Below are 12,902 nucleotides of genomic sequence, written 5' to 3'. Positions count from 1 at the left end.
GGCCACTAGGGGCAAAAGGGCCATTTCTCTAATGGGAACTAGCCTTCTCTGTGTGAGTGGGCTAGTTCCCATTATTATGCAGGACTTGCCCACTAGGGGGCAAAAAAGGGCCATTTCTCTAATGGGAACTAGCTCACTCACACTGAAGCAGCTATTTCCCATCTGAGAAATGGCCCTAACAACCGATGGTCCGTTTCTCGGATGGGAACTAGCATCAACCGTGCCCATCTCCACTCCATAAAACACACGTCGCACATCTGCATGAGAAAAGCCCAAAACGAACTGAATCCGCCTGTACTTAAGTAATTCTCACCCCTGATGCACATTATAAACCACCAACATACATAGAAATACCCACTACCCAATATTGACAATCAACATGAGAAAATGTTAAGATTTACCAGAAACCAAATAACAATCAACTATACGAAATGTGCTTTACAACGGAAGCATCGCTCTCACGACACCTTGCCTAAGTTGCCTTTTAGCTCGTGCAAAAATGATGATGACGTGAACGTTGAAACCCACGTAATGAAGCGGACGCTGAAACCCACGTGATGCAAAGCAACCCACGTCATGAAGCGGACGTTGAAACCCCACGTGATGCAGAACAGCCCACGTGTTGAGGTGGAGGCGGAGTGTTTGTATCGTCTGTTTCTTGAATGGGAACTAGAAAACTACCCTTTATGAAACGCTTATGTCCAGTTTCCAGGCAGCATCAGGTGAGTACATGCGATCCAGCTCTTGTAGTGAATTTTATATGCATTTCTTTTAGCATCCATCGACTTAGACGTTCTTACCCCTCTCTTATATTGTTAAGAGGAGCCGTTTTGCAACCTCTAGGAATGCACGTGGAAGCTGTAATTCCTTGTGTTGCACTTATCACTTGTTGAAATTAAATTTTGTAAGTACGTGATTTTCTAAACATCTGGTTTTGAAATTACACGGGGCAGCCTGTTATTGGCATAGACACAGTAGCTGCTCCGAAGCTCATTTACAGTGCGGTTCAGGCTCTGCAATGCCTGCAAAGGCAGTAACTGCTGTGCAGCTAGTACACAGACCCTGTACATATATAATAGTACCTGCACAGGCTAGAGCTTGCAGACGCAGTGACTGCTGTGCAGCTACTGCACAGACCGTGCTCTGGTGAAAGTGACTACATGTATAATAAAACCTGCGCAGGCTAAGGCTCGCAGACGCAGTAACTGCTTTGCAACTACTACACAGACCCTGTACATATATAATAGTACCAGCGCAGGCTAATGCTCGCAGACGCAGTAACTGCTGTGCAGCTACTACACAGACCCTGCTCTGGTGTAAGTGACTACATATATGATAAAACCTGCGCAAGCTAATGCTTGCAGATGCGGTAACTGCTGTGCAGCTACTACACAGACCCTGCTCTTGGTGTAAGTTACTATATATAATACCTGTGCCCGATAATGCTCGCAAACACGGTAACTATTGTGCAGCTACTACACAGACCCTGCTCTGGTGTAAGTGACTACATATCTAATAATACCTGCGCAGGCTAAGGCTCGCAGACGCAGTAACTGCTGTGCAGCTGCTACACAGACCCTGCTCTGGTGTAGGTGACTACATCTATAATACCTGCGCAGGCTAAGGCTCACAGAGGCAGTAACTGCTGTGCAGCTACTACACAGACCGTGCTCTGGTGTAAGTGACTTTCACAAAGTGTTTGTGTAGGGGTGATGGAGTTCTTTCTATGAATTGTTGCCGATTCTTGTGGCGTAGTAGTGGTGTTTTTTTGCTTTGAGGACTGTTGCTTTGTACAGTTTGAGTTGTCTTTGGTATTTTATTTAGTCTTGTCTGGTGTATTGTTCATTTTGCTTTTTTTTTTTTTTTTCTTTTCAGTTCTTCTGTGAACCATTTTGCTGCCAGTTTTTTGGGTGGTGTTGCTTTTTATGTTTTAGCTGGTGCTAATTGGTCAATGGCCCTGGTGATCCAATTATTGAGTGTGTCTTCTGTTGTATCTATGTTTGTATCGGTGAGATCTTTCACCTAGGTTGTTGTGGTGGGTTGATAGCATGGCGACCTCATCCGCTAGTTTTGTTGCAGAAGTTGGGGTTGTAAGAAGATTGTCTGTAGATCAGTAGGAATACTATGTTGGATTGGTTGTTGAGTTCTATATTGATTAGGAGGGATTCATAGTCTTCCGTTTTGGTTGTGATGATTCGATATGCTCAGGTGTGTTTTTTTTGTGTATAATTGTGATTCCACCTCCTCTTCGGTTTTCTCTGTTGGCGTGTATTAATTTATAATTGTCGGGTATTGCTTCGTTTGCGATGGCTTTATAGTTGTCTGATAGCCAGGTTTCTGTAAGGAAGATCACGTCTGTGCCTCCTTCGCTTAGGTCATTGGTTTCTGTTGAGTGTTTTGCCATGGATCTAATGTTGAGGAGGCTGCAGTGTAGTTTGCTGGATTTCCCTTTTGTGTTGTTGTTAGTATTTTTTTGTTCTGACCAGTGTGTTGGTTGTTGGGTTTCCATTCCAGGCGGGTTTTTCCCAGTTGAGTCTTTTGGGTGGGGTGGTTCTTTGTTGGTCAGTCTCTTTGTCGAGTAGACCGATAAGGTTTATGGTGGGGTTGGTTTGTTCCGGGTGGTAAATAGGGTCGCTACCTCTCTGTTGTTACAGTCTTCGTGATATAGGGGGTGTAGAGTGAGTGTGATGGTTTCCAATTTGTTCCTTGTTCTGTTTGGGGTATTGTCCATGGTGGAGACCGAGTTGGGATGGTTTATTAGTTGTCATCCGTTTGGTATCCTGGTTGGGTCTGTATTTGTGAAGCTTGTTGGCTGTCGGTTCATTGTTACTGTGCTGTTTTTGTTTACCACATTGTCGTATGTGGACAGGTAGAAAGCGTTGTAGTCTCTTTATTTGTATGTCTCTTTGGCCATCTCAGATATTTGTCGAGTTTTTTGGGGTTGTAGGATCATGCTGGTCCGTGCCTTCCCGAGTGGTTTGGGATTTCTTATTATTTCTATTGTCTTTTCTGGCTTCTTTGTCTTTCTTGTGGCGAGGCATGATGCTTGGGTTGTGTTCCTTAGTGGGCGTCCTCTTTCGATTGGTGTTTTTCATGGTCTTTTGGGTTTAGTCTTTGCTATTTGTGGTTTGTTGTTGCTTGTTGTTGGTAGTTGATGGGATTTTGTGGTTCCGTTTGTTTATTGCTTCTTTCTTTTTTGGATCCTTTTCTTTTGATTTATTTTATCCTGGATGTACTTTTCGTTATGGTTGTTGATTATTGGATTTTGCGCAAAGCAAACATGAATATTGTGTGAAGTAGTGCATGTGAATACTGGCATATATTGGTGTAGTCATGTTAGGGACAATTCTCACTTCTGTGCTAATTCCCTTCAACCTTAGAGACCCCCAGATCTTTTGCTGGACTGTAGGACTTTTTAATTTTAACCCTGGCGTGAGTGAGACCCTTTTCCCACTGCATCATGTGTTTTGACCTTTTGGATTATGTATTTTCACTGTTTTGGGAGTCTGACAAACTCCATATGCATCTACTTTTTGTATGGTGACGCACATCAACTTCATAAGGTTTAAAATACCTTTTCATGTGTGAACTACTGTTCCCAAGAATAGTAAAGTGCAAATTACTTTACTTACCTTTTCTCTTTGTGGGTCCAGCATACACCATCTTATGTGGAGTGCTGGGGGGTTACCTAGTAGCCCCTTATCCTACATTCTCATGTAACATTTGTATGTTGCCCTCCCTACTTTTAAATGACTAGTGGCAGTGGTTTAATTTTTCCTACCATAGTGTTTTTCTACCGCAGGCTGAACCCTCAGCTGCAGTATCGCACCGAGGGGTGACCATTTTATCAAAACGGCCCTTGTCTTCTTTTTTTGCCATTTTATGTTTGTGAGGTCTTTCTTGGGTTTTACTCTGTGCGTCAAACAGATTGAAGCCCTTTGTTTGTCTTGCCGTTGGCGCACTTCAGCCCAGAGTCCTGCCTCTGGCTCCAGTGTGTCTGGAAGGACAGGATGTGAGGGAGGGTCCCGAAACTCCCCTGTCCTTTGTCTCTAGGAATGCCTAAATGCAACCAGTCCTGAATGGCTGGCTGGCTGGCTGGCAGTCCTTTCAGGACTGCGACCCTGATGTGTGATTGACAACCTAGGCTGTGCATGAATGGGAGAAACCTGCTTAAAAGTTGAGGGTTTTGGGACTAGAGGCAGAGTCGACCACTGGGAGAAACACCCGACGAAAAAAAAGTGAACCTCAACGATCCTCCTGGACCTTTGAATTGCCTGGTGAAGCCCTGCTGCTGTGCTGAAACTCCCTTTTCAGACAGAGAAGCTCCGGAATGGACTTCTCCCCTTGGGTTAGTGGGACCAACTAACCCAGAGACAAACTCCACTGGACCATCTTCCCTGTCTAGCTGTACTTCTTCATTGCGGCAAGAACCAAATGCCAGGGGTTGAGTAATCCGTAGTCGAGTGAAATGTCTGAAATCCGGCTAGAAGTTCCAGGAGTCTCCTAAGGACCCTCCAGAAGTAGGACGACCAGAGCTAGAGTCCCCTCACCAGACCCAAGGAGTGAAGGAAGCCCAACCGGTACCAGAGATCCGCAATAGTGCTGTTCACTAAGCGCTGAAACCCGCTAAGTGCCGCTGAACCGAAAAGAGCCTGTAGCCGCCAACGACCGCCGAAGTACCACCGCAGGAGCCCTACAGATGGCCTCCCTCTTGTCACCACGACTAAGGCTCAGGAATACGGTGTCTGCAACGCTGTAGCAGGACAGAAGCCAGCTGGACCACTCTTCTTCAAACCAGAGGTACTGTTTAGACTTGGGGTACTTACCTCACTGTCTTGTAGCCTTGCTTTTCTCAGTTGGGAATTGCAGTGGCTTACTTTTAGAGTTGATTCAAACTCTGTTTTCACAGCTTGCGACCCTACAAGTGATTTTCTAACACACTCTCTAACTTTGCAAGACATTTGATTCTAAGAAGTGCCTCAGCTCCATAGACTGTTTCAAATTGACTTTGGCTGTCCTGGGTCCCTGCAGACTCTACTAGCCCACTGACTTTGATATGGTTTGTCCCTCATAGGTGGTAACTTGTTTTAGACGGTTACTGCTGGGAAAGGCTTGTCTATATTTTATTGGAAGATTTATTTGTCCTCAAATATACTGAGAACCTGTTTAACCTTTTTCTTTCCTTAAACCTTTCCTTTCTGCAACCTCAGAATCTGCAAGTCTGATATATAAATGTCATTACTGTCCTTGTGATTTGAAGTCACCCCATGGTGTAGCAAATGTGTATGAAGCATATCCAAAGATTATCCACTAACTTGCTCTGATTCTGAAAAGTAATTTAAAAGTATATTTACACTGTTACATGAATTGCCTTTCTAAAGAACGCTTATTTAAAAAATGTTAATTAAATAACTATTTATAACTGAAACCTTGAGTTTAAGTGTTACTTGACTACTTGTATTTACAGATAGATTTCATTTGTACAGCTCTACAGCTCAGTTATCCCTCTTGAGATAGGCATGGCTGCTCAGTCACACTGCAAACCTGTGTAGTTCAGACCTATACCAAAAGGTGGGCTTACCTAATACCAAGCAGATAAGTGTTGTGTAGTCTCACACAGTGGGACAACACCAATTCTTACCTAACAAGTCAGCATGGAAATGTATTGATTGTGAGGTTCCTGCTTTTGACTGGGATGGCAAAGGATTCTCACCCAGGGGGTGCATGCTATATTTAGGCCTCTTTCTTCCACTTTGGCCCAACATAGTCTCAGGCTTTATCCTTGCCACATTGGGGATTGTCTTATTTGATATGTTATTTATAACGCGCTTAATATCCTGAGGTTCTAAGCGTGGACCTGGGGATCAAACCTGTGGTGCTCTGTGTCGTCTTGCTTCCAAGGCAAGCACGTTGCCACTGAGCTATCCTCCCTGCCATTGTGAGGGTGATGGGTGCCTGCTTTTGACTGGGATGGCAAAGGATTCTCACGGTGCATGCTATGTTTAGGCCTCTGGCTTCTACTTTGGCCCAACATAGTCTCAAGCTTTACACTTGCCACAGTGGGGGATCATTCAGCATAAGTGCAACTAAGCAAAAGCAGAATGACAATCTGCATTGGTCCGCATATCATCCTACAAATTCTGATGTTCTGAAGTAATCAGTAAGTTATCCCCAAATCATCAAGAACAAACATGTTTCATGGCAATGCTCTTGAAGTAATCAGCAGGTCATCCCAGAATCATCCCCAAATCATCAGGGACAAACGTGCAATCTCTTGAAGTGATCAGTAGGTCATCTTAAAAGCATCAGGAACATTCTAAAATGGGGATACTGTTAGCATATTCATTAAGTCATCCTAAGCTCATCCTCAAATCATCATCCACCATTCTGAGATATTTGCTGATGACTTTAACAGCGTGATGACGTCTGATGATGTGGGAATGACTTCTAGTGTAGTTCGATGATCATCAGATGACCCCAGGATGGTCTCTAAAGTCATCCTTTTAGACCAGGGAGCGCACCACCTTTGTGGTGGGTAAATTAAACACATGGAGGTAGCCAAATGGAGTAGACCGCTACTCTATATCAGTTTGGGGTGTGTGTGCGCACACGCACACGCACGCACACACACACTTTACCTACCTTGTGGGGACTATGTGTGGATACCTGCCTTGTGGGGACTAACCTTTCCTAATGTTTTAGAAATGGGCTAATAGAAGAACTATGTTCATAAAAAATTAATAATACAGGATCCAACTTCATATTTGCAAAAATGCTTATTTTTACTCGTATGTCCGGTACCATCTTTGTGGGGACTTGGACGCGTGTTACCATCCTTGTGGGGACTTACTTTATTATTCTTATTTAGGATGGATTGCACCTTGAGCAAATGGAAAAATGCTTACTTTATAGTACTAAATATACATTATACAATGTTATTTGGACATGTGAGTACCTGCCTGCATTATAGCTATCACAACAGACGCATTTTGGGGGTTTGACATTTCCCACAAGATGTTTAATTTGCATGCAAAACTTAAAAAGGTACTTAGTTTCTGGCATTAAACACTGTTATAAGCACTCAAAATGTTCCAGAAAAGATAACTGCGACACAGGCGATGACTTGATTGACCCAGGCTGACACACAGTGGCAAAAAAGGAATAAATATTTCAAATTCAGATTTCATTCTTTCACAGGAATCATCTTCCCTTCTAACTCATCTGCTCTTTAGAAATGGTGTAATGGAAATGATGTTGCTTTCTTCTTTTCGAATGTGTATAATTAGAGTTAAGTTAACTTTCCTATAGGCATCATGTTTGATTATGGAAAAGTTACATTTTCCACAGATCTTGTGTGCGATAATCATGAAACGGACCCCACAGAGACAGTGTCCCTTATTCCGAGTATGGAGGTAGCCATGCCGCTTTTAGCGGCATGGCTACCTCCATTAAAAGCGGCATGGCTACCTCCATACGGGTACCAGATCCGGGTTCCTTGAATGGGGAAATACCGGGCCATTCCGACCTTGCAGGGCCTGGTATTTCCACATTAAAGGAACCCGGACCGATACATCCCCATTCCCATTTCAGCCCCCATAGGGCTCAATAGGAATGGGGAGGATGCTAACAAAGGGCCCGTTAATGACGTGCCTGTTGTAAGCATCCTGGTCTGCTCACGGGACCCGCAAGAAGACCTCGTAATGAGGCGGTAGAGGGTTGACGGGGCCGGCAGCTCTACCTGCGCTGTTAACCCTCTACCGCCAGGGTTGTAATGAGGCCCAGTGTGTACTTACAATCATGTTGAGGTCCCCGCAGAGATGGTGTGTGATTACAATGATGGTAAGATCCCCATAGAGATGATGTGTTATTAGGACTATACTCAAGCCCCCACAGAGACAGTGGGCCTCATTACAGGTCCGGTGGTAACCCTGCCGGTTATACCAGCAGGTTGCCGATGGACCCGTAAAGAATTACCAGCGCCTGACTTCACGGTAACACCAGGGTATTACAACCCTGGCGGCCGCAAAGTCAGGCGCCGGTAATCCTGTTAATACCCATTCCCATGGAGTCCGGACCACAGAAGCAACGGCACCGTTAATTACGGTGCCGGACGGTTTGCCTACCATGACAGCTGTGTCCGGCAGGGTTTGCCCTGTCGGACACAGCGGCTCCGGCAGGCAAACCAGTAGTATGCTGCTCCGGAAACAACAGTGCCGGTAAGCTTACCGGCACCATTGTTTCTGGACATGCATGCTTATAATGAGTCCCAGTGTTTAATCATGGTGCTGTTAAGTGCTTGTGCATTAGCCGCTATATAAATCTAAATATAATACAATAAATACAAATAGAAAATATGGTCCCCACAGATATGGCAAGTGATTATGATAAAACTAAAGCCCTCACTGAGATGGTGGGTGATTACAATGATAAGGTCCCCATAGAGATGGTGTCCGATTAGGCGTATGCTCAAGTCCCCACAGAGACAGTGTGTAATTATGATGATGTTAAGCACTCGGGCATTAGCCACTATATAAATCTAGATAAAACACTAAACATTTACAAATACAAAATAAGATCCCCACAGATATGGTAAGAGATTATGATAGCACTTATGTCCCCACAGAGATGGTGTGTGATTACATTGATGATGAGGTCCCCATAGAGATGGTGTGTGTTTAGGACTATACTCAATTCCCCACAGAGCTAATGGGCCTCAATATTGGTTCCGGCGATAACCCTGCCGGTGATACCGTCATGTTGCTGCTGGACCCATAAGGAGTTACCGGCGCCTGACTTCACGGTAATACCAGGGCATTACAACCCTGGCGGCCGCAAAGTCAGGCGCTGTGAATCCCCATTCCCATGGAGTCCATAGGACTCCATGGGAGTGGGGACCACGGAAGCACCGGCACCGTTAAGTGCCGGTGCTTCCGTGACGGTTTGCCTACCATGGCTGATGTGTCCGGCATGGCCTGCCCTGTCGGGCACAGCGGCTCCAGCAGGCAAACCTGTAGTATGCTGGTCCGGAAACAACAGTGCCGGTAACCTTACCGGCACCATTGTTTCAGGACCTGCATGCTTATAATGAGGCCCAGTGTGTAATTATGCTGCTGTTAAGCGCTTGTGCATTAGTCGCTATATAAATCTAAATATAATGCAATAAACAGAAATAGAATATCTGGTCCCCACAGATATGGCAAGTGATTATGATAACACTAAGGTCCCCACAGAGATGGTGTGTGATTAGGAATATACTCGAGTCCCCACTGAGACAGCGTTTAATGAGGTGCTATTAAGTGCTTCGGCATTAGCCACTATAGAAATCTAGATAAAATGCTAAACATTTACAAATACAAAATAAGATCCCCACAGATATGGTAAGAGATTATGATAACACTTATGTCCCCACAGAGATGGTGTGTGATTACAATGATGATGAGGTCCCCACCGAGACAGTGTGTAATTATGATGCTGCTAAGCACTTGGGTATTAGTCGCTATATGAATCTAAACATAATACAAAATATAGTTCCCACAGATATGGCAAGTGATTATGATGACACTAAAGTCCCCACAGAGACAGTGGGGGTCATTACGACCTGGGCGGTAGCCATGGAGCTATTAGTTCCATGGCTGCCTCCCATACTGTGTCCATGTCTAGTGTTGTTCAGTGGGGACTTACCAGTGTAGTCCGACCCTGGCGGGACCGGTAAGTCCCCATTGAACAAACCATTCCCCATTCCCAATTGAGCCCCCATAGGGCTCAATGGGAATGGGGAGGGCGCTAATAACGGGCTCGCGACTTGCACGCCCGTTATTAGCGCCCTAGTCCCTTAGCAGGACCCGTAAGGGACGTGTGGTCGGACCACACGTTCCTTACGGTCTCCGCCAAGGGACCTCGGAATAGGGCGGTAAGCGATTACCAGCACCGGTCGCCTTACCGATGCCCGGTATCCCTTACCGGCCAGGTCGTAATGACCTCCAGTGTGTAATTATGACGATGTTAAGCACTCATTCATTAGCCACTATAGAAATCTAGATAAAATACTAAACTTTTACAAAAACAGAATATGATCCCCACAGATATGGTAAGTGATTATGATAACACTAACGTCCCCACAGAGATTGTGTATGATTATGGCAACATTCAAGTCCCCACAGAGACTCAGTATGTAATTATGATGATGTTAAGCCCTTAGGCATTAGCCACAATAGAATAAATAAAATTCTAAACAATTACAAGTACAAAATAAGGTTTCTGCCAATATGCCATGTGATTATGATAACACTAAAGTCCCCACAGAGATGTTGTGTAAATTCTAAGATGTTGAGGACCCCACAGAGATTTTATGCGATAATGATAACACTAAAGTCCCCACAGAGATGGTGTGTGATAAGAATCTTTTTAATGTTCGCCCAGGGGCCACACATAGGTCAACAAATAACTGGAAAGGAAACATTTAGTATTCAACTCCTCAATGGTTGTCCTAATAAATCATCAGACCTTCCCCATCTAAAATGATGTACCCCTCCTTCTCCTACCACCTTAAACTACACACACATATTGTAGCCCAAATATGGCAGCCTTGTGTCTATTAATACAAAATTAACCTGATGCAGACTTGCCAAAGCACTCATCTCTATTTATTTGACTCAACCCCTAAGGCAGTGGAAAATCAAGTATCGCAGTGCTGTCATTTAATGGATTGTGGGCTCTTCCGTCTGAATAAATGAGAAACCAAGTGCCAGTGTCACAAACTACACAGATCCGTCCTGGCATTGAGGACTCGGACACTGCCTCTGGCCTTCACACATCAACAATGCTGGTTTTGCATATGATTCCCCCTCTAACCCACTAAGACCCCAACCCCACCAGTTTTCTAGAAAGAGTGCATGCAATAAAACCACGAAAATGCAAAAGGTTCACTATGGAAGACCAAGTTTCAGTTCATGTATGGAGTGTGAAAATCATGTTGAAGTCCCATAGAGATGGTATGTGATTATAACGGCTTTAAGGTCCTCACAGAGATTGTGTGTGATGAGCAAGTGGAAGGAGTTAATCTCTGTTCAATTCTCACATTTGACCAGCAGGATGAGTGCAAGTTACTGTTAAATCAGTTTGCCTCCCTGTTCTTACTTTCACCAGGCTTGACCCCTTGAGGTCAGCATGATATACTCACTAGTGACTGTTTGCCTGTCAAAAGCAGGGGGTACAGAATGTCAGACAATGTAAGAACCCATATAAGGAATGAGGTCAACAAGATGCTTGATCTCAGGGTTATAGAGACCTCTACTGGCCCATGGTCTAGCCAGTTGTGCTTGTACCACAGGCAGGATCCAAAGAGTTGAGATTCTGCGTGGACTATAGAGCTCTAAATGCAGTCACAAAGACTGATGCCCATCCTTTGCCTAGGACAGATGAGCTGGTGGACAAACTTGGTGCAGCCAAGTACCTCAGCACATTTGACCAAACGTCAGACTATTGGCAAATAGCCCTGACAGACCATGCCAAGGAGAAAACTGCATTCTCCTCCCCAGCTGGCCTCTACCAATTCAAGGTAATGCCTTTTGGATTAAAGAATGCACCTGCTACATTTTAGAGGATGGTCAATAAAGTTCTGAATGGGATGGGGGACTTCTGCATGGCATACTTGGATGACATTGCAGTGTTCAGCCCTACATGGAAAGAACACATTGATCACCTAAGCTATCTATTGCAGGCTCTGGAACAGGCCCATCTGACCACAAAGGCAAGTAAATGTCAAATTGGTCAGAGTACAGTGGTCTACCTTGGACATGAGGTAGGAGGAGGTGAAATAAGGCCATTGCCTAGCAATGTACAAGCTGTACAAAACTGGGCCACCCCTACTACTCAAAACCAAGTGAGAGCCTTCTTAGGTCTCACTGGGTATTACAGGAACTTCATTGAGAACTATGGGACCATAGCTTCTCCCTTTTGAATGTCCTTTTCTTCTCTCAAATTTCCTAAAAAGGTCAGGTGGAATGAGGAGTGCAATCAAACCTTTGAAGGTCTAGAGAAAGCCCTTTGTCAGGCTCCAGTCCTAAGAGCTCCTGACTATCACCAACCCTTCATTGTACAAACTGATGCTTCTAATGTAGGTATACGTGCAGTCCTTAGTCAACTGGATGAAAAAGGTAGGGAACACCCCATTTGTTTCATCAGCAGGAAGTTAAGGGATCCTGAGACAAGGTGGGCAACAATAGAACGTGAAAGTTTTGCTATTGTGTGGTCACTGAAGAGGTTTAGGCCATACTTGTATGGTTCTACCTTCATTATCCAGACTGACCACCAACCCTTGAGATGGCTGATGCAAATGAAAGGGGAAAACCCAAAGTTACTCAGATGGTCAATCTGCCTACAAGGATTTGATTTTTCCATTGAGCACAGAGCAGGAAGTCACTACCAAAATGCTGATGGTCTCTCTAGGATGTTTATAACCGACTAGAGGTATGGGATCCATCCAGGAGTGGATTAAATCCTCCTATCCCTTAGTCTGGGGTGGGAGGGGCAAGCGTTAGGGAGAATTCTCATTCTATGGCTAATTTCCCTTACCTAGTGAGTCCCTCAGCAGCTTTGCTGGATTTCTGGAGCTTTTCCCCCACCTGTGTTTTGCCATGTGTATTTCATCTGTTTTTGTGATTGTGGACTCCGGAGTACTCTGGAATTGCAGTTGGCTTTGGACTTCAAACGGATCCTCATGACAGGGGCAAGAACATCAAGCGTATCAGAAATTGAAGAGTAGAGCAGAGATGGGGCGGTATCAGGATGAGAGACAGCCAAAGGTGTGGGGTGGGGGGAGAGAAAGTGGCAGCAAAATCCTCAACTGACGCACGCTTTGTGGGCCTGATGTCCGAGAAGGTAGGTGGCAGTGTTGGGGTAGG

General features: G+C 44.8%; 1 protein-coding gene and 1 long non-coding RNA gene across 2 annotated transcripts in view; one reads left to right on the top strand and one right to left on the bottom strand.

Moving 5' to 3' along the window:
- Positions 1–516, bottom strand: part of LOC138569061 (uncharacterized) — a 35,083-nt gene extending 34,567 nt beyond the window's left edge. Inside the window, exon 1 of the long non-coding RNA XR_011303093.1 lies at positions 402–516. This is a non-coding gene — a long non-coding RNA (uncharacterized lncRNA). The remainder of the gene's footprint in view (positions 1–401) is intronic.
- A 41-nt stretch (positions 517–557) lies between these two features.
- Positions 558–12,902, top strand: part of DUS3L (dihydrouridine synthase 3 like) — a 947,437-nt gene continuing 935,092 nt past the window's right edge. Inside the window, exon 1 of the mRNA XM_069648414.1 lies at positions 558–722. The gene's annotated coding sequence lies outside the window, so the exon portion shown is untranslated. The remainder of the gene's footprint in view (positions 723–12,902) is intronic.

The sequence above is a fragment of the Ambystoma mexicanum genome, chromosome 2q (genome assembly GCF_040938575.1).
Source record: "Ambystoma mexicanum isolate Mex_15411 chromosome 2q, UKY_AmexF1_1, whole genome shotgun sequence".
Classification (NCBI taxonomy): Eukaryota; Metazoa; Chordata; class Amphibia; order Caudata; family Ambystomatidae; genus Ambystoma; species Ambystoma mexicanum.
Note: the sequence above shows the minus strand (reverse complement) of the source record. Positions and strands in the feature narration are given on the sequence as shown.